We start from the raw sequence: 23197 nt of genomic DNA, 5'->3' as shown, positions 1-23197 counted from the left end.
CCATTTAGGAACAATCCCCAGCAGAATCATGGGATGGTAGGGGTTGGAAGGGGCCTCTGAAGATCATCTAGTCCAACCCCCCCTGCTAGAGCAAGATCACCCAGAAACACATCCAGATGGGTTCTGAATGCCTCCAGGGATGGAGACTCCACAACCCAGCTGGGCAGAGGCTGGGCTCTGAACTGATCCAAGAATTTGGGGGTGGGGGAAGCAGGGCAGGAAATGCTTTTGAGCACAGGCCAGAACTGTGTCAGGAACTGAACTAAGAGCCTGGTTATTAGCCTGGGCTTAGATCCTAGCATTAATTGGATTACTGGTGTAGCTGTAACCTGAAAGAGCTACAGAATCCATCCCATGCAGTAAGGGCAGCTAAGTTTGTGTAGCTATTTTGCCATATACTGTCTTGACCAGAAGTTTGTAAAGCATTGTCTTTCAGCTGGTTTTAGAGGATGTAAAACATCATGTACATGGGGCTGAGAGGAGCCCACGAGGAAAGCAGCATAGCTAAACAGGTCATACAGGCACCATGGTGGGCTGCCATCTACAGCCAAGGCATGGATGAACAGAAAAGCAGTGAGCTTGATGATGATACTGCTCTGCTATTAGTCTGTTAGTGGAACATGGACATGGCTGTGCTGTGCTGCTTCACTCCTGCTGAGTGTCAGACCTTTGGTTTGGAGCAGAATTTCCATGATGCAAAGGGGGGAAAAAAGTATCATAGAATGGTTTGGGTTGGAAGGGACCTTAAAGATCATCTAGCTGCAGCCCCACTGCCATGGGCAGGGACACCTTCCAGCAGCCCAGGCTGCTCAAGGCCTCACCCAAACAGGTCTTGAACACTTCCAGGGAGGGGACATCCACAGCCTCCCTGGGCAACCTGTTCCAGTGTCTCACCACCCTCACTGAAAAGAATTTCTTCCTACTCTCCAGCCTAAATCTCCCCTTTTCCAGCTTCAATCCATTCCCTCCTGTCTGATAACTACAAGCCCTCATAAAAAGACCCTTCCCAGCTTTCTTGTAGCCCTGCTTCAGGTACTGGAAGGCTGCTCTAAGGTCCCCCTGGAGCCTTCTCTTCTCCATGTTGGAGTCAGATCTATCATCTGCAATGGATTCCCACCTATACTTGATGCCAGTGTCTTACTCACCGAAGTGTCCCAGCTTGCAATCTGCATGCAGCTGGAGTCAGCTCCTCCCCCTGCAGATGCATGTGCACCCTGCTCTCCAGCCATGCTTTAACTGCCTCCAGCTGGTCACTTGCCCCTGCTGTTTCTAAGTGACAAATGGGTCCATGCTCTATGTAACAGCTATTTTACTTCTTTCCTGAGGCAGTCTTATTTCATTTTCCAACACTATCTCTCAAACACTCAAACCTCCCTCCTTTCAGTGGAATACAGGAACTTCACCTGCACACACAGGGAGAATCACCCAAGGAAGGGCATCTGAAATATGCACAGCCACTGTCTGATTTCTTTTTTTAAGGACACACAAGAATGGCTTTGAACCCCCACAATGTGTAGCAGGTACATGGTACAAACTGTTGACTGTGCTGGGAGGGTCGGCACAGTCAGGCTCAAGTTTGAAAGAAGGCAGCTTGGAAAACATGAAGCTGAGATCACATTAGGGAAGAATTACAGCTGCTGAATGTCATTGCTCCTTTCAGGGACCTGAGGATTTTAGAATGTGTTTTGCAGACAAAAATGTATGACAGACTAAATGAGCCTGCCTTCCATCAGCAGCTGCTTTGTTCTGTGTGCTTCTCTGGAGTGAATCACAGAATCACAGAATTGTCAGGGTTGGAAGGGGCCTCAAGGATCAGCCAGTTCCAACCCCCCTACCATGGGCAGGGACACCTCACACTACAGCAGGTTGCTCACAGCCACATCCAGACTGGCCTTAAATCCTCCAGGCATGAGGCTTCCACCACCTCCCTGGGCAACCTGTGTCAGTGTCTCCCCACCCTCATGGGGAAGAACTTCTTCCTAACATCCAATCTGAATCTCCCCATTTCTAGTTTTGTTCCATTCCCCCTAGTCCTATCACTCCCTGACACCCTCAAAAGTCCCTCCCCAGCTTTCTTGTAGTCCCCTTCAGATACTGGAAGGCTACAATAAGGTCTCCTCTGAGCCTTTTCCAGACTGAACAGCCTCAACTCTCTCAGTCTGTCCTCAACAGCAGAGCAGCTCCAGCCCTCTGATCATCCTCATGGCCCTTTTCTGGACACCTTCCAGCACCTCCAGATCCTTCCTGTAATAGAGGCTCCAGAACTGGACGCAGTTCTCCAGGTAGGGTCTCACCAGAGTGGAGTAGAGGGGGACACTCACCTCCCTCAACCTGCTCCCATGCTTCTTTTGCTGCATCCCAGGATGTGAAGTATCCCATTGCTTTGAGATCACTGGGAGAAGAGTCATTCAAGGAGCAAACAGGAGGCCCAGAACAATAGTTGATTTCCATAGTGATATGCAGAGACACCTACTAAGAGACAGAGTCTGTCCAAGCAATAGCAGCAGTAGTTGGCTTTATTAATTACCTCACCTCCCTCGCAGGCTCAAGTTGTTTTGGAACCCTCATGTAACCTGTTCAGGTTGGGCACCATGCTTCTTATTTGCTGCATAAAGGAGCTGAGCATTTAACACACAGTTTTATTAAGTGATCTTTACATTTTTTTTTTCCTTTTAAAGGAAGTGGGTTTTTTCTCAATACTTTCCTTAAAAATCATCTTTTTTTTCTCACAAATTTCTAAAGGGGAGCATTAGGGAAACTTTCAGCCGAGAAACCAAAGCTCCAGTACCAACTTTTGAAGCCAGGGCAGCAGGGAATTCATTCTGTCCCTGATTAGGGACTGGTTAGCACTGGTTAGGCCACAACTTGAGTCCTGTGTCCAGTTCTGGGCTTCTCAATTTAAGAAAGATGTTGAATTGCTTGGCTGTATCCAGAGAAGGGCAACAAGCTGGGGAGAGGTCTGAAGCACAGCCCTGTGAGGAGAGGCTGAGGGAGCTGGGATTGCTTAGGCTGGAGAAGAGGAGGCTCAGGGGAGACCTTATTGACATCTACAACTACCTGAAGGGAGGTTGTAGCCAGGTGGGGGTTGGTCTCTTCTCCCAGGCAACCTGTAACAGAACAAGAGGACACAGTCTCAAGCTGCACCAGGGGAGTTTTGGCCTGGATGTTAGGAAGAAAGTCTTCCCAGAAAGAGAGATTGGCCTTTGGAATGTGCTGCCCAGGGAGGTGGTGGAGTCACCATCACTGGAGGTGTTTAACAAGAGACTGGATAAGGCACTTAGTGCCATGGTTTAGCTGATTAGATGGTGTTGGGTGATAGGTTGGACTTGATGATCTTGAAGGTCTTTTTCAACCTGGTTAATTCTGTATTCTGTATCACATCCACACTGAATGTGGGCATGGTAGTGTTGGGATGATGGTTGGACTCAATGATCTTTGAGGTCTTTTCCAAACCTTAATGATTTTATGGTTCTGTTATTCTGTTCTATCATTTTCTGTACTGATCTGCTCCAGCAGGCAACAGTGACACTTTATGGAGCAACACATTTCACTTCGAAACAAGCTGCAGACAAGATCCAGGATAATTATTAGCACCAAGAACAGTGACAGCCTGTTCCACATACACTGGCAGAGGCCCAAAGTTGCCTAGACTTCAATACTCTGAAGAGCTGGAATGAGGTGTTAGGTATTAGGCAATAGGTTGGACTTGATCTCCGAGGTCTTTTCCAACCTGGCTGATTCTGTGATCCTGTGAAAAGCTCAGGTGCAGACACAAACCCTAAACACAGTAGAAGAAAAGATATCAGATGGAAGCCAGGAGCTACATTGCACTGCTCATTACTGCCCATCTGCTCTCTGACTCAATGTAAAACACTGCACTTCCCTATCATCAGCTACATGACCCTTGCTGACATCACACAAAGTTATCCCTCCCCATCTCTGGCAAGGAACTCTTAACTTCTGTGACCACAATGGTGGTTCACAAGCTACTGCTGCTTCTCCTCACAAGCCCCAGGAAAATCACCATTGAGAAAATATAGAACAGAGGCAACAAGTAGGATAACTTTGGCCATTTCTTGCTGCTAGTAATTATCTTAACCTTCTTATCTTAATTACTTATTGGCCTACTTACCCAGTTATCTGAACTGCACAGCCTTGACTTCCGCTGCGCTCAGGATTCGGTGCTGGAAAGCTTAAGTCTTTGCCACTGACACTAAATATAGCCTAAAAATGCAACAGCAAATCAAACAATGCCTGTGGTAGCCACTTCCTTGGCAGTGGTTGTTACCACCATGAGTCTCCAGGAGTATGAGTTCATGGGAAGAGGAAAATCTTCCCCAGACCAGTGGAGACAGAAGGCAGAAAGCTTGTGCAGCCCTCTCTTCAAATGGAGCAATAATGACCCTCAGAGCTGAATACAAGCTGGAGAAACTCCTCTAGTTTAGTTAGGTCTGCTAATCATCTGAGGAAATAGCTTCAAGTTGTGCCAAGGGAGGTTTAGGTTGGATATTAGGAGGAATTTCTTCCCTGAAAGGGTTCTCAGGTAGTGGATCAGCTTGCTCAGGGCAGTGGTGAAGTCCCCATCCCTGCAGGTATTTAAATTTGTGTAGATGTGGTGCTGAGGGATATGGTTTAGTCAAGGTCTTGTAATGTTAGCTTAATGACTGGAATCTGTGATCTGAAAGGTCTTTTCCAGTTAAGGCAGCTCCCTGGGCAACCTGTGCCAGTCTCTCACCACCCTCATGGGGAAGAACTTCTTCCTAAGATCCAATCTGAATCTCCCCATTTCTAGCTTTGTTCCATTGAGGAGTTAAAAAACATTACAAGTTTGACACTGCAATCTAAGTTTTACATTGCAAATGTTACCAAAGCACACTCTCATATAGCTTTTAGCAAATTCATTACCTTTAGAACCATAGAATTGTTTCAGTTGGAAAAGACCTCTGAGATTCTCCAGCCCAACCATCAACCCAACACCACCGTGGCCACTACACCACGTCCCAGAGTGCCACGTCCAGGTGTTTCTTGACCCCCTCCAGGGATGGTGACTCCACCACCTCCCTGGGCAGCCTGTTCCAAGGCCTCACCAATATTGCAGCAATAAATGTTTCCTAATTTCCAGCCTAAACCTCCCCTGGCACAATTTCAGGCCATTTCCCCTCATTCTATCACCTGATACTGGGGAGAAGAGACCAACCCCCACCTCACTGCAGCCTCTTTTCAGGGAGCTGTAGAGAGCAACGAGGTCTCCTCTCAGCTGTCTTTTCTCCAGACTAAGCACCCCCAGTTCCCTCTAAGAACCATGCTCTGCATGCAGCATCAAAAGCAGGCTGCTCAGTGAAAGTCTGCTGCCTTCTTTAATTAACAACACATTTGCAAATCACTCCCAAAATGTATTCTCACTTAGATTCCACTTCTTGTTGAAATAAACATTGTACTTATAGGCAGTTCACTACACAGCAGGGTTGGGTTTGGGTTTTTTTCAGTGTTGTAAAGCTGAGCTTTGATTTCCCCTATCTCTAGCAGAGCAGGAGGTGCTCTCAGTGTGTTTACAGTGGGTGTGTTTAGGAATCCTGCTAATAATGCTTTCCACATCAGCCAAAACCACATCTCCTTGCAGGGTTAGAAAGTGCACACCCACATACCTGTATCTTTGCAAATCAAGCAATGGAACACTTTAGATTGGTAGTGCTTTTAGTCAGAGGCAGCAAGAGAGGTTTCTAAGCCTCTAATAATGCTCCCTTCACTCTGTAATGTAATCTCTTAATCTCTTCCATCAGAATCATAGAATCAATAATGTTGGAAGAGACCTCAAAGATCATCAAGTCCAACCTGTCACCCAACACCTCATGACTACTAAACCATGGCATCAAGTGCCACATCCAATCCCCTCTGATGGTGACTCCACCACCTCCCTGGGTAGCACATTCCAATGGCTAACAACTCTCTCAGTGAAGAACTTTCTGCTCACCTCCAGCCTAAACTTCCCCTGGCACAGCTTGAGACTGTGTCCTCTTGTTCTGGTACTGATTGCCTGGGAGAAGAGACCAACCCCCTCCTGGCTACAACCTCCTTTCAGGTAGTTGTAGAGAGCAATAAGGTCACCCCTGAGCCTCCTCTTCTCCAGGCTAAGCAACCCCAGCTCCCTCAGCCTCTCCTCACAGGGCTGTGCTCAAGGCCTCTCCCCAGCCTCGTTGCCCTTCTCTGGACACATTCAAGTGTCTCAATGTTCTTCTTAAATTGAGGAGCCCAGAACTGGACACAGGACTCAAGGTGTGGCCTAACCAGTGCAGAGTACAGGGGCACAATGACTTCCCTGTTCCTGCTGGCCACACTATTCTTGATGCAGGCCAGGATGCCATTGGCCTTCTTGGCCACCTGGGCACACTGCTGGCTCATGTTCAGTACCCCCAAGTCCCTTTCTGCCTGGCTGCTCTCCAGCCACTCCAACTCCAGCCTGTAGCTCTGCATGGGGTTGTTGTGGCCAAAGTGGAGCACCTGGCACTTGGATTTGTTAAATGACATCATGCTGAACTCTGCCCATCTGCCCAGCCTGTCAAGGTCCCTCTGCAGAGCTCTCCCACCCTCTAACAGATCAACTCCTGCCCCCAGTTTGATGTCATCTGCAGATTTACTGAGGATGGACTCAATCCCCTCATCTGCATTTGCAGCAAATTAAGATGGGGTCTCTTCTCAAGGGTGAAGTTTTCTGGCACACTAACTGAAAGCAATGAAAATGGCTGAACTTGAAGACTTTAAAGGTCTTTTCCAACCAAAGTGATTCTATACAAGACACACATAGATGGGGCCCTAAAGGACATGGTTTAGCATCAGACTTGGTAGAGTTCAGGAATGGTTGAACTTGCTGATATGAAAGGTCTTTTCCAACCAAACTTATTCTATACAAGACACATAGATGTGGTACTGAGGGACATGGTTTAGCACCAGACCTGGTAGAATTTGAGGATGGATGGTTGAACTTAATGATGTTAAAGGTCTTTTCCAACCAAAATGATTCTATAAAAGACACATAGGTGTGGCCCTAAAGGACATTGTTTAGCATCAGACTTGGTAGAGTTTGGGAACATTTGAACTTGGTGATGTTAAAGGTCTTTTCCAACCAAAATGATTCTGTGGCTCTATGAAAGAGGAAGGTCATGAAGTTCAGCCCAAAGCACACCTAGCTCACACCAGCTTTATCAATCAAGCAAGACTTGGGCTTGACTAAAACCCAGGTGGAGCAGCAAAGAGTCATGAAACACGAGGCTCATCACAAGCAACACAACTGTTCTTCTTGTTGCCATTATTTAGGTGTCTGATTCATTTATTTACAGGTTGAGCACTGACAGCAACAAGAGTTCTGAGCACTGGAGAAGGAAGCATGAATTATGAGCAGGGTGATACACAGCCACACACGTGACACTTATTTACAGGGGGGGCACTTTCTCTTTGAGGGTTGAAACAGCACAGCCTGGCAGTGTTTTAATCTCTCTCTGTCCTGGCAGAACTGGAAGCCAAAGGTGTGAAGCACAACTCACATTTCCCTTCCTATTTTTAAAGGCATTTCTGGAGATTATTTGTGCACCTACTGCTTGAGAGAAGAACATATGATGGCAACACTGTTCCCCTACAAAAAACTGTTTATGGAGTTATGTAAGAGAGAAAAAGGCTCAATCTTATCTGGCAGTGGAATACAACACACTGAAGTTTTTTCTCTCCATATGGTTTGTAAAGGCACTGAAGGGATGCTACAATAAACAACACAGAAGTTTTGGGGACAAAAAGCTTTGTGTGTCTTTGTGAGTGTAGTCCAAAGGAGAGCTATGAGGGTGTGGTAGTTTGAGGCTAGGCCTTCAAAAGCTTTCCACAGGTCTTGAACAGAAAGGAGTAGAATGTAAATAAATCACTATTGGGTGCAAAAAGGGAAATAATGATAGCTCTGCACAATCCCATTGGAGAGTTATCTACCATAAGATTTAGTTTGCAAAGCAATCTTGCTCTCTTTTTGCTTCTTCAGCTCTGGCTGATACTTAGAATCACAGAATTGTCAGGGTTGGAAGGGTCCTCAAGGCTCAGCCAGTTCCGACTCCCCTGCCATGGGCAGGGACGCCTCACACTACAGCAGGTTGCTCACAGCCACATCCAGCCTGGCCTTAAAAACCTCCAGGGATGAGGCTTGTACCACCTCCTTGGGCAACCTCTGCCAGTGTCTCACCACCCTCATGGGGAAGAATTTCTTCCTTCTCCTGGCTTTACTGACCTTGACTGCATCGCTTTTGTTGTGACTGGTATTAACAACAACTTCTCTCTGCTTTCTTTTCTCTTGTCCCTTTGTGTACAGGGGGGGTAGGGAAGGAGGCAGGGAGGGACAAGCTGTTGCAGCTCCCCTGATTTTTGGCCAGGGGGGTCCTTGTGCTGTTTACTAATTGCAATTCTCTGTAAATGTTGTAAATCCTGTCTGTTTTGTACCTATTCGTTGCATTTCATTGTAGGTTGCAGCTTTGCTTGTAAATACAGCTTTCATTTGCTGCCAGCTTAGCTGGTCTGGCAAATTTAATGGGGGGAGGGGGACAATTTTCAACCCACCACAGAGGGTGATGAAGGCACTTGAATGTCTCTCCTATGAAGAAAGGCTGAGAGACCTGGGGCTGTCTAGTCTGGAGAAGAGAAGGCTGAGAGGGGATCTTGTTCATGTCTCTAAATATCTGAGGGGTGGGTGTCAAGATGAAGTTGCCAGGTTCTTATCAGTGGTGCCCAGAATAATGAGTATAAGATGGAATACAGGAGGTTCCACCTCAACATGAGGAGAAATTTCTTTACTGTGAGGGTGCTGGAGCCCTGGAGCAGGCTGCCCAGAAAGGCTTTCAAAACCCACCTGGATGCATTCCTGTGTAGACCGCCCTAGGTGATTCTGCTTTGGCAGAGGGGTTGGACTTGATCCCCAGAGGTCCCTTCCAACCCCTAACACTCTATGATTCTATGATGTTTGGGCTACAGATAAAATCTTGTCATCCAGCAAATTAAAACAAATTAGCCTGAGAGGAGGGAACTTATTTTGCAATTATCAGTCAAAGAGCTGGAACCATGTCCTGCCTTGGCCAAAGAACAAACAGCACCACCAGGCCTGCCAGGGCTGCACACACAAGGAAATGGATGGCAACTCTCTGGCTTTATGAAAGTTGTGAACTTCACTGAAACAAATCTGGCTTTAATGATAACTGCATGAATGTTTTCTTCTCTTTAATGCAAATGGTGTCAGAGGCATCATTCTGTTCAAATTCAAGAGAGCATTACAATCTCGTGCTCATTAAGGGAGTTTAATTGCTGTGTACTTGAACACAAGCTACCTCTTTTGGCTTTTATAAAGCCTGGTTTTAGCAGAAGAGATAATAACTGCATCTATTGTCTGAGGTTTCTGTTTAATCTGCAAATACTTACAGATGCATGAGTAAATGCTCTATTTCTCTCCCACTAAAATGGTGAGAATAAATGGTATACTGGAGTGTATAAATAGACACATGCACATGTACCTACTCAAAACAACCACAGGCAAAGTAAATATGCCCAAAAAAGGGGTCACAAGCCTGAAGGAAAACAGCAAAAGGAGCCCAGCAGAAAGCAAAGCTGGAAATGTCAAACGTTTCAGCTGCATCCATCGTGAGTTAGCAATTTGCAAGCAGAGAAAAAGAAGGGAAAATAGAGAGCGTGTGTCTCAAATCTGCCGTGACTCACAGCAGCTCCATTGTACCTCCTGCTGTTCAGAAAGCCTGCTAGCTGCAGCTCCTGGCACCTTAATGCTGTGAGAAAGTTGCTCCTTGCATCTCTGATCTGCAGCAACTGAGCAAGAGCAGCCCTGTGACTGTCACAGCCACAGGCCACCGATGAAGCTGTGGATAAAGCTCTGCTCCTGCAGGGGGTTTAACCTCCAGCTCCCAGCAAGGGTGACAGTTTCATAAGGTGCCATGTGGGATACCAGAGGAGCCAAAAGCAGAAGAGTTTGCAGCCTGAGACAGCTTTACAAAACCATTAAATAACACAGACCTCACAAAGCACTGTGTGCTCAGAGAGTGGGGATGTAGCAGGGCAACAGCAAGGGCTTGTAGTGACAGGATGGGAGGGAATGGAGTGAAGCTGGAAGAGGAAAGATTGAGACCAGAGAGTAGGAAGAAATTCTTTCCAGTGAGGGTGGTGAGACACTGGAACAGCTTCCCCAGGGAGGTCGTTTATGCCCCCTGCCTGGAGGTGTTCAAGGCCAGGTTGGATAAGGCCTTGAGCAGCCTGGGCTGGTGGGAGGTGTCCCTGCCCATGGCAGGGGTTTGGAAATGGATGATCTTTAAGGTCCCTTCCAACTCAAACCATTCCATGACTCTGACTCTACAACATTAAGCTGCCAGACCTCATCTTTCCAGGGAGCAACAGCTACTAGACCAGCAAGCCAATTAACTGCTCTGCCTCTTTGGGCTCCTCACCTGTCTGCTTCCAGACCTGCAGGCTCTGCTCCTTCAGGAGAGCTGGTGGCCCTCTCACTGGGCTAGTTTGCCAGCAGTGTCTATAGCTCTGGTCTCCTGGCAGTGCAAGCACAGCACAATGCCATGGTTAAGTGGCAATGCTTGAGTAGGGACAGCAGGTCAAGGGAGTTTCTCTTCCCCCTATACTATGCCCAGGTGAGGCCTCACCTGGAGTACTGCATCCAGCTCTGGGCTCCCCAGTTCAAGAAGGACAGGGAATGAGACAGGGTACAGTAAAGACCCACAAAGATTAGGAAACTCAACAGCTGTCTTAAGAAGAAAGGCTGAGGGACTTGGGGATTTTTAGCCTGGAGAAGTGAGTGGGAGCATCTTATCAATGCTTATAAACACTTAAAGGGTCAGGAGGATGGATGGCACCAGTCTTTCTTCAGTGGTGCCCAGTGACAGGACAAGAGGCAACAGGCACAGATTTGAACTGCCATCTAAGCATGAGGAGGAACTCCATTCCTTTGAGGCTGGCAGAGCGCTGAAACAGGCTGTCCAGAGAAGTGGTGGAGTCTCCATCTCTGGAGTCACTCAAAACCCACCTGGATGCCACCCTAAGCAACCTGCTCTAGGTGAACCAGCTGAGTCAGAGGAGTTGGACTTGATGATCTCCAGAGGCCCTTTCCAGCCCCCAGCACTCTGTGCTTCTGTGGAAGCAGCTCATGGCAATCACCAGTGACTCTGCAAGGAACTGAAGTTATTTGAACCTAGCAAGTTTTACAAAAAGCAGGTCTAAAAATAATAACAAAGTCTTCAGGCTTTCCTGCTGCTGCCTGTGCCTCTTTGTCCCTGGGCCAGGACAGTGATGAGCTTTGCCAGGGTCCACACAGACCCAGGCCTGGCTCCACAACTCCTCCACTCTGCCCTGCTCCCTGCCCTTCACAGTGGCCAACAGCTCTGGGGTTTGCAGTCCTGTGTAGGCTCCTGGTTGCATTCAAACTTGTCATTTGCTCAGCTTGCTCATGGAAACAGAGGCAGACTGCCTCTTCCTGTCTTCCAGAGGTGGGTTGCTAGATCCCACCACGAATAAATAGTCATGGAAATGTCAGGAGAAGCAATGAGATGTGCTGGAGCACTGAGTTTCCCTGCACAGCAACGCTATCTGCTTCTTGTCTACCTCCTCTATCGATAGCAGAGTGACTCAGAGAAGTCTGATGCAGCTGCTGGCTGACCAGAACTCAATCCAGACAACCCTGAGATAAAGCTCAAAGGCTTGAGGAAGCACCAAAGGTCTTAGCAGAGCTTAACTCAATCCCTTGACTGAAGTAGAGCATCTACTATTACTGACTTGGTCTCCCAGGCTAGAAGCCTAATAGGTAGAGTGATTTCCTGTGGATGTTAAGGTTGAGGCCACTGTCAAGGTCCATGTTACATAACCTGCTTCTGGGATAATGAATGGCATAGTTCCTTTCAAACACAGCCTCCCAGGATCAGTTGCTGTCTTTTGTCACCTGGGGGTGAGTCTGCTGCAATGCAGCATGTGTGCTTCCAGAGAACAAGAAGATTTTATCTGCTGTTTACTCTGTTGCTATTTACTCACCAAGAAATATCACAGAAATTAGGAGTTTCAAAGGTGAATTCAAGGAGTGGGGTTGACTTGCTGAGCTCAGGAATCACTGACCCTGCTCCTTCTTCAAACTGTCCCACCCAGCCACTGAGCTAGCAGGCCCTGGCCTGGGACACTAGCTCTTGGAGGAACATGTACAGAATACAGAATTAACCAGGATGGAAAAGACCTTGGAGATCATCAAGTCCAACCTACCACCCAACACCACCTAATCCACTACACCATGGCACCAAGCACCCCATCCAGTCTCTTTTCAAACACTTCCAGGGATGGTGACTCCACCACCTCCCTGGGCAGCACATTCCAATGGCCACTCTTCTGGGGAAAAATTTCTTCCTAGCATCCAGCCTAAACTTCCCCTGGCACAGCTTGAGACTGTGTCCTCTTGTTCTGTCACAGGTCGCCTGGGAGAAGAGACCAACCCCCGCCCGGCTACAACCTCCCTTCAGGGAGTTGTAGATGGCAACAAGGTCTCCCCTGAGCCTCCTCTTTCCAGGCTGAACAACCCCAGCTCCTTCAGCCTCTCCTCCATGTGCCAACTGCTCCCTGGGATGGATGGCTTGGCCAGAGAGAACCTGGGCCAAACCAGCCCAAAGAGATCTGAGGTCACCCAGGACATACAGGTGCAGATAAATCACAGAGTGACAGAATGGTAGGGGTTGGGATGGACATCTGGAGATGACCTAGTTCAACCCTCCTGCTAAATCAATAGCACCCAGAGTAAATCACTCAGGAACACATCCGGGTGGGGTTTGAATGCCCCCGGAGAAGGAGACTCCACAACCCCTCTGGACAGCTTGTTTCAGTGTTCCAGCACCCTCAAAGTGCACAATTTCTTCCTTATGTTTGTGTGGAACCTCCTGTGTTCTAGTTTGTGTCCACTGCCCCTTGTTCTGTCACTGGGTACCACTAAGAAGAGTCTGGCTCCATCCTGCTGACTCTCTCCCTTAAGCCACTGACCAGCATTGATGAGACCCCACCTCAGTGCTCTTCTCCAGGCTAAAAGCCCCCAGATGCTGAAACTGCCTGATGACTCTAACAGACTGTCAAGGTCTATCTAACCTGCATCAGCTGTGTGGAGTTCTAGTTTAGCCCTCCATGTATGCCAAGTTTCTTGATTGAAATTTGAGAGGCTTTTGTGGTAGGTATGGAAACCTAAGTGTCACTGAACTTTGGGACACCGGTTGACACAGACTCTGTTAGCAGTGTTAGCCAGAGAAAGCTAATGCATGGGCAACCCAGCTCCAGGCAGCCCAGGAACCACACTGACCCCTCACTTCCACACACCAAGCCTGCCAAGTGTAAAGAAAAATGTTTTCCTAGGCTTTAATGTCACTTGACTGATAAGCTGAAGAGCTTCTGGAAGCAAAGGCAGCAGGAAATTTGTTGTGACACTGCCATAGAGGATAGAATGGTTAAAGAATTATTGCAAACCTCTCCAGCCATTTGAGGCAACATTTTGCTCTAAAAGATGATGCCCTTTTGGTGTTTGTTTGGTGGGGGTGTTTTGGTTTGTTTTTTTGGTTGGTTGGTTGGTTGAAACAGAATTATGGAAAGGCAGGGGTTGGAGTGAACCTCTGGAGATCACCTAGTCCAACTCCCCTGACTCAGCAGGTTCAGCTGGAACAGGTTGCACAGGAACACATCCAGGCAGATTTTGAGTAACTCCAGAGATGCAGACTCCACAGCCTCTCTGGGCAGCCTGTTCCTCATGCTTAGATGGAACTTCCTATGTTGAAGGTTGTGCCTGTTACCTCTGGTCCTGTCACTGGGCACCACTGAAAAAAGGCTGGCCCCAACCTCCTGACACAAAGCGTTTCAAAGAAGATGTGTACTAGGGCAGCCCCCTCTCCAATAACCTGCTTAGAATCATAGAATTGTCAGGGCTGGAAGGGACCTCAAGGATCAGCCAGTTCCAACCCCCCTGCCATGGGCAGGGACACCTCACTCCAGATCAGGTTGCTCACAGCCACATCCAGCCTGGCCTTAAAAACCACCAGGGCTGAGGCTTCCACCACCTCCCTGGGCAACCTGTGCCAGTGTCTCACCACCCTCATGGGGAAGAACTTCCTAACATCCAATCTGAATCTCCCCACTTCTAGTTTTGCTCCATTGCCCCCCAGTCCTATCACTACCTGACACCCTCAAAAGTCTTCACTTGGTGAAGCTCTCCATAGCAACCACTCCTCATTCAAAGATTTGTTACCTACCAGAGCCCAGATTTGTCACATTTGTCCATTTTCCAACGTGTTTCTCTCTGGCCAGAGCTACAAAACACTCCTCTACAAGGCCAGGAAACTAACTCGACAAATGCTATCAAACACATAAACAAAACCTGAATGTTTCACTGTTTCAGATGTGCAATTTCAGATGGGACAGAGTCTCTGCAGGGCAACTGCTGTAGAATACAGGGAACTGCTTGAATGAGTCCAGTGCAGAGCCACAAAGATGATGAAGGCAGTGGAACATCTTCCTTAGGAGAAGAGCCTGAGGGAGCTGGGGGTCTGTAGCTTGGAGAGAAGGAGACTGAGAGGTGACTTTATTGATGTTTATAAAGATATAAAGGATGAGTGCCAGGAGGCTGGAGCCAGGCTCTGTTTGGTGATGCCCAATGCCAGCACAAGGGGCAGTGGTGGAAGCAGAGGCATAGGAAGTGCCATGGAAACAGGAGGAAGAATTTTTTCCCTGTGAGGGTGACAGAGCCCTGGAGCAGGCTGCCCAGGGGGGTTGTGGAGTCTCCCTCTCTGGAGATACTCAGAACCTGCCTGGATGCATTCCTGTGTGATCTGCTCTGGCAGGGGGGTTGGACTGAATGAGCTTTGGAGACCCCTTCCAGCCCCTAACACTGTGATTCTGTGACAGCAGCTGGAAATCTACCCAGAGTCATTGTCACATGAGTGTTTTCCATGAGTTGCTGTGAGCACACACAAAAGGGCAGCTACCTAATTCAGAAAACATCCATAAATATTTACTTCCTGATAAGATAAGCTGCATGCCAAAAGGAAAAACCCACAACAAAATGGAGCTGCAAGTTTTCAGATACCTGCAAAGCCAGGCCTGTGCTGTGCTGTGCTCAGTCTGCTGCTCACCCAACTCCTCTCGAGACTGCAGCTTTGCTGTGCTAAGTGCTCTGTGGTTTGAGAGAGAATTGTTCAGCCAAGGAAAACTTACTCACCACTTTGATGAGTATAAATCTGATGGGGGGAATAAAACAAACCAAACCAAAAAACCCCAAACCAACATGTTTTCAGCTTAGCAGTTCAGGAAGGATGCAGGTCACGAGTCCAGAGAAGGGCAACAAAGTTGGTGTGGGGTTTGGAACACAAGCCCTGTGAGGAGAGGCTGAGGGAGCTGGGGTTGCTTAGCCTGGAGAAGAGGAGACTCAGGGGTGACCTCATTGCTCTCTACAACTACCTGAAGGAAGGTTGTAGACAGGCGGATCTTGGTCTCTTCTCCCAGGCAGCCAGTACCAGAACAAGAGGACACAGTCTCAGGCTGCGCCAGGGGAGGTTTAGGCTGGATATCAGGAAGAAGTTCTATACAGAGAGAGTGATTGCCCATTGGAATGTGCTGCCTGGGGAGGTGGTGGAGTCACCATTGTTGGAGGTGTTCAGGAGGAGACTTGATAGGGTGCTTAGTGCCATGGTTTAGTTGATTAGGTGGTGTTGGATTGGTTGATAGGCTGGATGCGATGATCTTGAAGGGCTCTTCCAACCTGGGCTATTCTATTCTATTCTATTCTATTCTAAATATCCCTTACCTAAAGCCAAAGTTTCTTTCACTGAGGGACATCAATGAGAAAAACATTTAGTTTCAAGGCCAGCTGCTAGGCCACCTCAGTTAAACTATATTCTAACCCTGAAAGGTTGGACTGGGTGATCCTTGAGGTCCCTTCCAACCTGCTATTCTATGAATACCTTCTTCAGGACTAGAGGAAGTGGCTTCAGGCTGTGCCACAGATGGTTCAGGCTGGCTGCTAGGAAATATTACTTCACAGAGAGGGTTCTCAAACCCTGGAATGGTCTGCCCAGGGCAGTGCTGGAGTCACCATCCCTAGAGGTGTTAAACAGAGTGTGAACCTTGTGCTTAGGCACATAGAATCATAGAATCAGCCAGGTTGGAAAAGACCTCAGAGATCATCAAGTCCAAACTATTACCTAATACCTAACACCTCCTGACAACTAAACCATGGCTCCAAGTGCCACATCCAATCCCTTTTTGCACACCTCCAGGGATGGGGACTCCACCACCTCCCTGGGCAGCACATTCCAATGGCAAATTACCCTTTCTGTGAAGAACTTTCTCCTCATCTCAAGTCTAAACTTCCCCTGGCACAGCCTGAGACTGTGTCCTCTTGTTCTGGTGCTGCTTGCCTGGGAGAAGAGACCAACCCCCACCTGGCTACAACCTCCCTTCAGGTAGTTGTAGAGAGCAATAAGGTCTCCCCTGAGCCTCCTCTTCTCCAGGCTAAACAACCCCAGCTCCCTCAGCCTCTCCTCACAGGGCTGTGCTCCAGACCTCTCCCCAGCCTTGTTGCACTTCTCTGGACATGTTCAAGTGTCTCAATGGCCTTGATTGACCCTAAACTGGCTTGAGGGTTGGACTGGATGCCCTTGGAGGTCTCTTCCAACCCTATCTTTTCTGTGGTTCTGTGAATCTATGAATTACTTCCTGGCTCCTAATAGCAGAACACTGGTTTGTTTTGGATTGGTTTAATCTACCAGTACTGGTCTCTTGTGTCTCCATTCTGAGTTTAGCCAAACTGTGACATGTTGTGAGATAACATCATTTCTTTATTAAGAAGTAACAGCTGCAAGTGCATGAAAGCTTTTAGATCAGCAGTCACAACACTCATCTATAAGCTGGCATAACCTATTTTTTCAGAGCAAAACAAATCTTTTCACAACTGGCTTCATTTTGGGCACCACCTTTCCCTCAGATTTATATACACAGCAAAAAAACTGCTGTCAATTCCTAGGCTCACTCAAATGTCTTCTTTAATTAGCTTCTGGCTTACAGCATAAGTAGTTTCCAAGGCTGAACTGGAATGGGCAAACAGAATCATAGAATGGTTGGGAGGGACCTTTCAAGGTCATCCAGCCCAACCTCCCTGCATTAAGCAGGGACATCCCCAACTAGATCAGGTGGCTCAAAGCCTCATCAAGCCTGACCTCGAAAGGTGGCCTCCACCACCTCTCCAGGCAGGCTGCTGCAGCGTTCCACCACAACCAATAAAAACTCAAATGAAAAGAAATTCCAAGATTGCAGGGAGGCTTTGCAGGAGTAATGGGAATGGTGTTGGCAATTAACAAGGCCATCATTTTGTCATCACTCCTACCTCAAGCCACAAAAGGCAAGGTGAGTAACCTAATCCAGTGGAGCTGCAGTTTGGCTGGGGAGCAAACAAGTCATGTGAACACATTAGTTAATTGCTTAACTGCTTAATCAAAGCTCAATCTGCAGGTCATATGGAAGATGGGTTAATTTGGGGTTGAGGTTTTTCCTTTGTGTTATTTATTTACTAAAAGAGCACATTTTGACCACAGGCTCTCTCTAAATATATATATATATATCTCAAAAGGAGCTCAGATGGAGTTGCAGAGATCATGTCATTTCTAAAGCAGCTACCTGAATCTGAGTACAGCAACAGAGAGAGGAAGAGGTTTTGCTCTTAGCCATATTAGGTTAAATTGACAGAGCTTACTAAGTTCCAGATCCCACCCAGAGACCGGAAATGCTGGCTAGTTGAACCTCTGGAGAAGAGGAGGCTCTGTCTGGGGAGACCTAATAGCAGCCTTCCAGTAGCTGAAGGAGGCTACAAGAAGGACAGAGAGAGACTGTTTACAAACACCTGCAGTGACAGGACAAGGGGCAATGGCTTCAAACTAGAGAAGAACAGATTTAGATTGGATGTGAGGAACAGGGTCTTTACTATGAGGGTGGTGGAACACTGGAACAGGTTGCCCAGGGAGGTGGTTGAGGCCCATTCCCTGGAGATATTCAAGGTGAGGCTGGACAGGGCTCTGGGCAACCTGATCTAGTTGGGGGTGTCCCTGCTTACTGCAGGGAGCAAGGGCAGTCCAACCCTCAACCCAGTTTAGGGTCAATCAAAGACACTGAGACACTTGAACATGTCCAGAGAAGGGCTATGAGGCTGGGGAGAGGTCTGGAGCACAGCCCTGTGAGGAGAGGCTGAGGGAGCTGGGGTTGCTTAGCCTGGAGAAGAGGAGGCTCAGGGGAGACCTCCTTGCAAACCTTGGGGGGTTGTCTTTGCTCTCAGGCAAGCAGCACCAGAACAAGAGGACACAGTCTCAAGCTGTGCCAGGGGAAGTTTAGACTTGAGATGAGGAGAAAGTTCTTCACAGAAAGGGTAATTTGCCATTGGAATGTGCTGCCCAGGGTGGTGGTGGAGTCCCCATCCCTGGAGGTGTGCAAAAAGGGATTGGATGTGGCACTTGGAGCCATGGTTTAGTTGTCAGGAGGTGTTAGATATTAGGTAATAGTTTGGACTTGATGATCTCTGAGGTCTTTTCAAACCTGACTGATGCTATGATCATTGGAGGTCCCTTCCAGCCCAGACTGTTCTATGATTCTATGAACAGCTGAACAATGAAGTTTTACATCCAGCAGAAAAATAGAAGCTTTGTAAATGAGAAATGCTGGGTCCTTGCACCTGTGAAAATTACTCACTCATTGGGGGGGGGCAATATTTCAAGCATTACCAGAGTCTCCAAAAGCTACTAACATGTGCTTTATGTGCTTTTCAAAATTGAGTTGGGCCCTGCAAACTGTTTTGATATTCAGCCACACTTTAACTCATTGATATTCAGCAACAGAAGTTCACAGGCAGGAAAACTGCTGTGGTTTTGTCTGTGAAATTCTGTTCATTTGTTTCTGAGATTGTCTGGCATCCCTTCTCTCATTTGCAGCCTCCCTTCCCCCCCAGAAAAGGTTGGCAAGATAAGAACATCATGGCTAAGAAGTCATTGTCCCCAGAGCGGCAGCACAAGACAACTGCCCCTCACAGTGAGTCAGGATCTCCCTGCACTTGGGCTGAGCATGGGAAATAAAAGGGTAGAAGATGAGCTGGGCTCAATCACAGAATCAAAGGGATTGTTTCAGTTGGAAATGACCCCTAAAGATCATCCAGTCCAACTGTCAACTTAACACCACCATGGCCACTAAATCATGTCCCAAAGTGCCACGACCACACAATTCTTGAACACCTCCAGGGATGGTGACTCCACCACCTCCCTGGGCAGCCTGTTCCAATGCCTGACCACTCTTGCAGGAAAGAAATGTTTCCTAATATCCAATCTAAATCTCTCCTGGCAAAATTTCAGGCCATTTCCTCCCCTTCTATCATCTCCCAGCTTCAGCTTTCCCCCCAGCTACCCTTCCCTCCGACAACAATCATCTCTGCCACTCTGCACAGCCTAACAGCTACAGAGCTGAAGCTTCTAACGCTATTAACCATGCCTCATGGCAAGGACACTATAGTTTTATTTCTAGCAAAAACTGCAGGAAATAAAACATGCACTACAAGCACAGTGGTTTAAAAACACACTCAGGATGAAAATCAAGAGCCCAAAGGAAAGATCAGCTCCCACTGGGACTGCAGCTTTGCTGTGCTAAACGCTCTGTGGTATGAAAGATGATTATTCAGCCAAGAAAACGTCTTATTCACCACTTTGATGAGTATAAATCTGAGATGTATTAAAACAAACTTTTCTGCATGCATCATGCTGCTACAATTGCACACTGACATTCTCTCCAGAGAAGCCTGATCTTAGTCAGTCATCAGGACAGATGTATGAGGAGACAGAAAAACAGCCACTCGTGCCACACAAACGTGGCGGTTGCCAGAGGTTTGTTTCCTCAGCCTGCAGTCTGAACACCAGCAATAGGTTTACTTGAATAACAAGAAAAGATCTGCAATACTAAATCCCCCCAAAATAAATGGCATCCACAACCTCCCCGGGCAACCTGTTCCAGTGCCTCACCCCCCTCAATGTCAAGAATTTCTTCCTAATCTCCAGTCTCAATCTCCTCTCTACCAGGTTAAAGCCATTCCCCCTCATCCTGTCACCACCAGCTCTTATAAGAAGTCTTCCCAGCTTTCTTCTAGTCCCCTTCAGGTACTGGAATGCTGCTCTAAGGTCTCTCCAGAGCCTTCTTCAGGTTAAGCTGCCCCAACACTCCCAGCCTGTCCCCATAGGGGAGGTGCTCCTGCCCTCTGATCACCTCTATGGCCTACTCTGGACTCACTCCAACAGTCTGATGCCCTTCTTGAGGACACATTCATTGTACACCCAAACTCCATTCTTGCAGACCCTGCATTGTGTAACAGAGTCTGTGTCCAAGAATTTGTGTGTCCTAGGCACACAAAACTTCCAACATACCCATTGCACAGTGACAGAAATGCCATGGTCTTGGCACCTTGAGAAACTCCTGCAATGAAGGATCTGACGTGTCACCTGGCACAGAATTAGGTCATAGGAACAAGCAAAGATGGCATCATGGAGCTGATGCTCCCCCAGACTCCAGTTCACACTCAGGTTACAATTAAAAGCATTTTCTACCTGACTTAAAGGTAGATCCAACACTGCTTCAGAACCAACACAGCATCAGTACAACCAATACTGAAAATCAAGATCTCCTCACTTGCAGTGAATGAAAAAGGTCTGTTGGCCAACATTCCCAGACAGGTCTAAGGACTGCCTGGGTCATTGCAGTGATCAACCATGGTCAAAATGATTGGGTACTGAAACGATGAGCAAAGACAGTATTTGTCCTTCCCTTGTTACTGGAATTCCTGAACAGGGGAAATTTGCACCTACTTGTGCTTCTGCTGGGGGCAAGTGACACTGTTAGAAGCAGTTTCATAGAATCATGGAATCATTTTGCTTGGAGAAGACCTCGAAGATAACCGAGTCCAACCATTCTCTGCCTCCATGAAGGCTGGTGCTAAACCATGTCCCTCAGCACCACATCTCTGCCTCTTTGAAACACCTCCACGAATGAGGATTCAACCACCTCCCTGGAGAGCCTGTTCCAGTGGTTCAGAACCCTTGCCATCAAGAAGTTTCTTCTAAACTCCAACCTAAACATGCCCTCATGCAGCCTGAGAGCGTTTTCTCTCATTCTACCACTCATTACTAGGGAGACCAATACCCACCTTCCTGTAAGCTCCTTTCAGGGAGTTGTAGAGAGCCAGAAGGTCTCCCCTCTGCCTCCTTTTCTCCAGACTAAACAATCCCAGTTCCTTCAGCTGCTCCTCACCAGGGTTGCTTTCCAGACCCTTCAGCAGCTTCCTTGCCCTTCTCACTGTCTTTCTTGGAGCAAGGGGCTTTGTAAAGCTTCCTGCATGAGAATCACAACCTCTATAAACTACTGCATAAAGCTGCTCCTGCTGCTGCTCAGACATCACTAGCCTGCATCTGGACTTAGTGGCATCTCAGCCACCTGTGTAGCCATATTCCTCACCAGCCTCCTCTGCTCCTCATAAACACATCCATCTATGCCCAGCTCTCAGCTCAGAACTCCACTTTTCAGTAAACTGAGAAAGTTAAGACTGGACTAGCAAGTCTGGAAGGTTTTTTTTTCCCCACCATGAATTTATCAGTATTTTGTAATTAAAGTGATACATTTTGCATCAATAAAACAGTACCAAATACATACACAATTGATCCTGCTGAAATGTAAGGCTGCTGCATTTCAGCTATTTAGTTCATTTTTTATCCTAATTTTAGCCCAGTACCCTCCTGCCCTTTAAGGATGGCCATAGCCCTTGAGATCAGGGGTGCATTTGTAGACACAAGCATGCACAGGGAGTGCTGCTTAACAACTTGCAAGACACTTCCATCTCGTAATGGGATCAAACCCCCTGCTATTTCCTTATGACATCACCTCTACTCAAGCAACAAGATTGCTGAGCTCTCACTTGTGACAGGGCAAACCTAAAACAAGTTTGGGACCAGCTGCAGAAAAGAGGTTCCCAGTGGCCAAAGTCTAAGCCCAAGCATGCATGGCTCAGCTGAGAGCTGGTTCATCACATCCCCTGCTGTCACCAGCCCAAGAACTATGCTGGAGAGCCTCTTTTCTAAGGCATATCATCATACAAAAATATTTCCCCTTGGCAAAGAGATATTCTAAGATCTCCTACAGCTAATTGTGAAGAGATTCTACTAGGATCTCTCATTGCCAAGAGATACTCCAAGATCTCTTAGAGATAATTGCAAAGAGATGTTGTAAGATCTCTTACAAACAATCCTGCAGATACTCAACTGTGTTTAAATGCTTGCATGCCTTGCACATGCTCACAGGCAACAGACCGACCAGTGGTTCACATTTGTCAAGTATTATGGCCCCTTCGTCCCCACCTCTGAACTGTGGAAATTGAGGGCAGAGAAGATAAACAGTCTGGAGAACCCCCCTATCCTTCATAGAATCAAAGAATAGAATAGACCAGGTTGGAAGAGACCTTCAAGATCATCACATCCAACCTATCACCCAACACCACTTAATCAACTAAACCATGCAACCAAGCACCCTATGAAGTCTCCTCCTGAACACCTCCAGTGATGGTGACTCCACCACCTCCCTGGGCAGCACATTCCAATGGGCAATCACTCTCTTGGTGTAGAACTTCCTCTGAACTTCCAGCCTAAACCTCCCCTGGTGCAGCTTGAGACTGTGTCCTCTTGTTCTGGTGCTGGTTGCCTGGGAGAAGAGACCAACCCCCACCTGGCTACAACCTCCCTTAAGATCATAGAATAGAATAATTTGGGTTGGAAGGGACCTTAAAGATCATCTAGTTCCAACCTCCCTGCCATGGGCAGGGACACCTTCCACTAGCCCAGGCTGCTCTTGACCACAGCAGGAATGCAAAGGGTGGTAGAGAAGAGGCCAACTAAAATTATATTCTTTATTCATTCCACTTTAGCTGTGAATATTCCTATTATACAAATACAGTAAAAATCCCAAAAATCACAATATATTACAAAATCATAATTAAAAAAAAACCAACCAACCCAAAAGTACAAACTGCATTACTTAATAAATATACCTACCAAGTGAATCAGAAAAGTAGGGAGAGACAGAATTCAGCTTGGAA

The sequence above is a fragment of the Dryobates pubescens genome, chromosome 21 (genome assembly GCF_014839835.1).
Source record: "Dryobates pubescens isolate bDryPub1 chromosome 21, bDryPub1.pri, whole genome shotgun sequence".
Classification (NCBI taxonomy): domain Eukaryota; kingdom Metazoa; phylum Chordata; class Aves; order Piciformes; family Picidae; genus Dryobates; species Dryobates pubescens.
The sequence above is the reverse complement of the archived record's forward strand: the minus strand, read 5'-3'. Positions refer to the sequence as shown.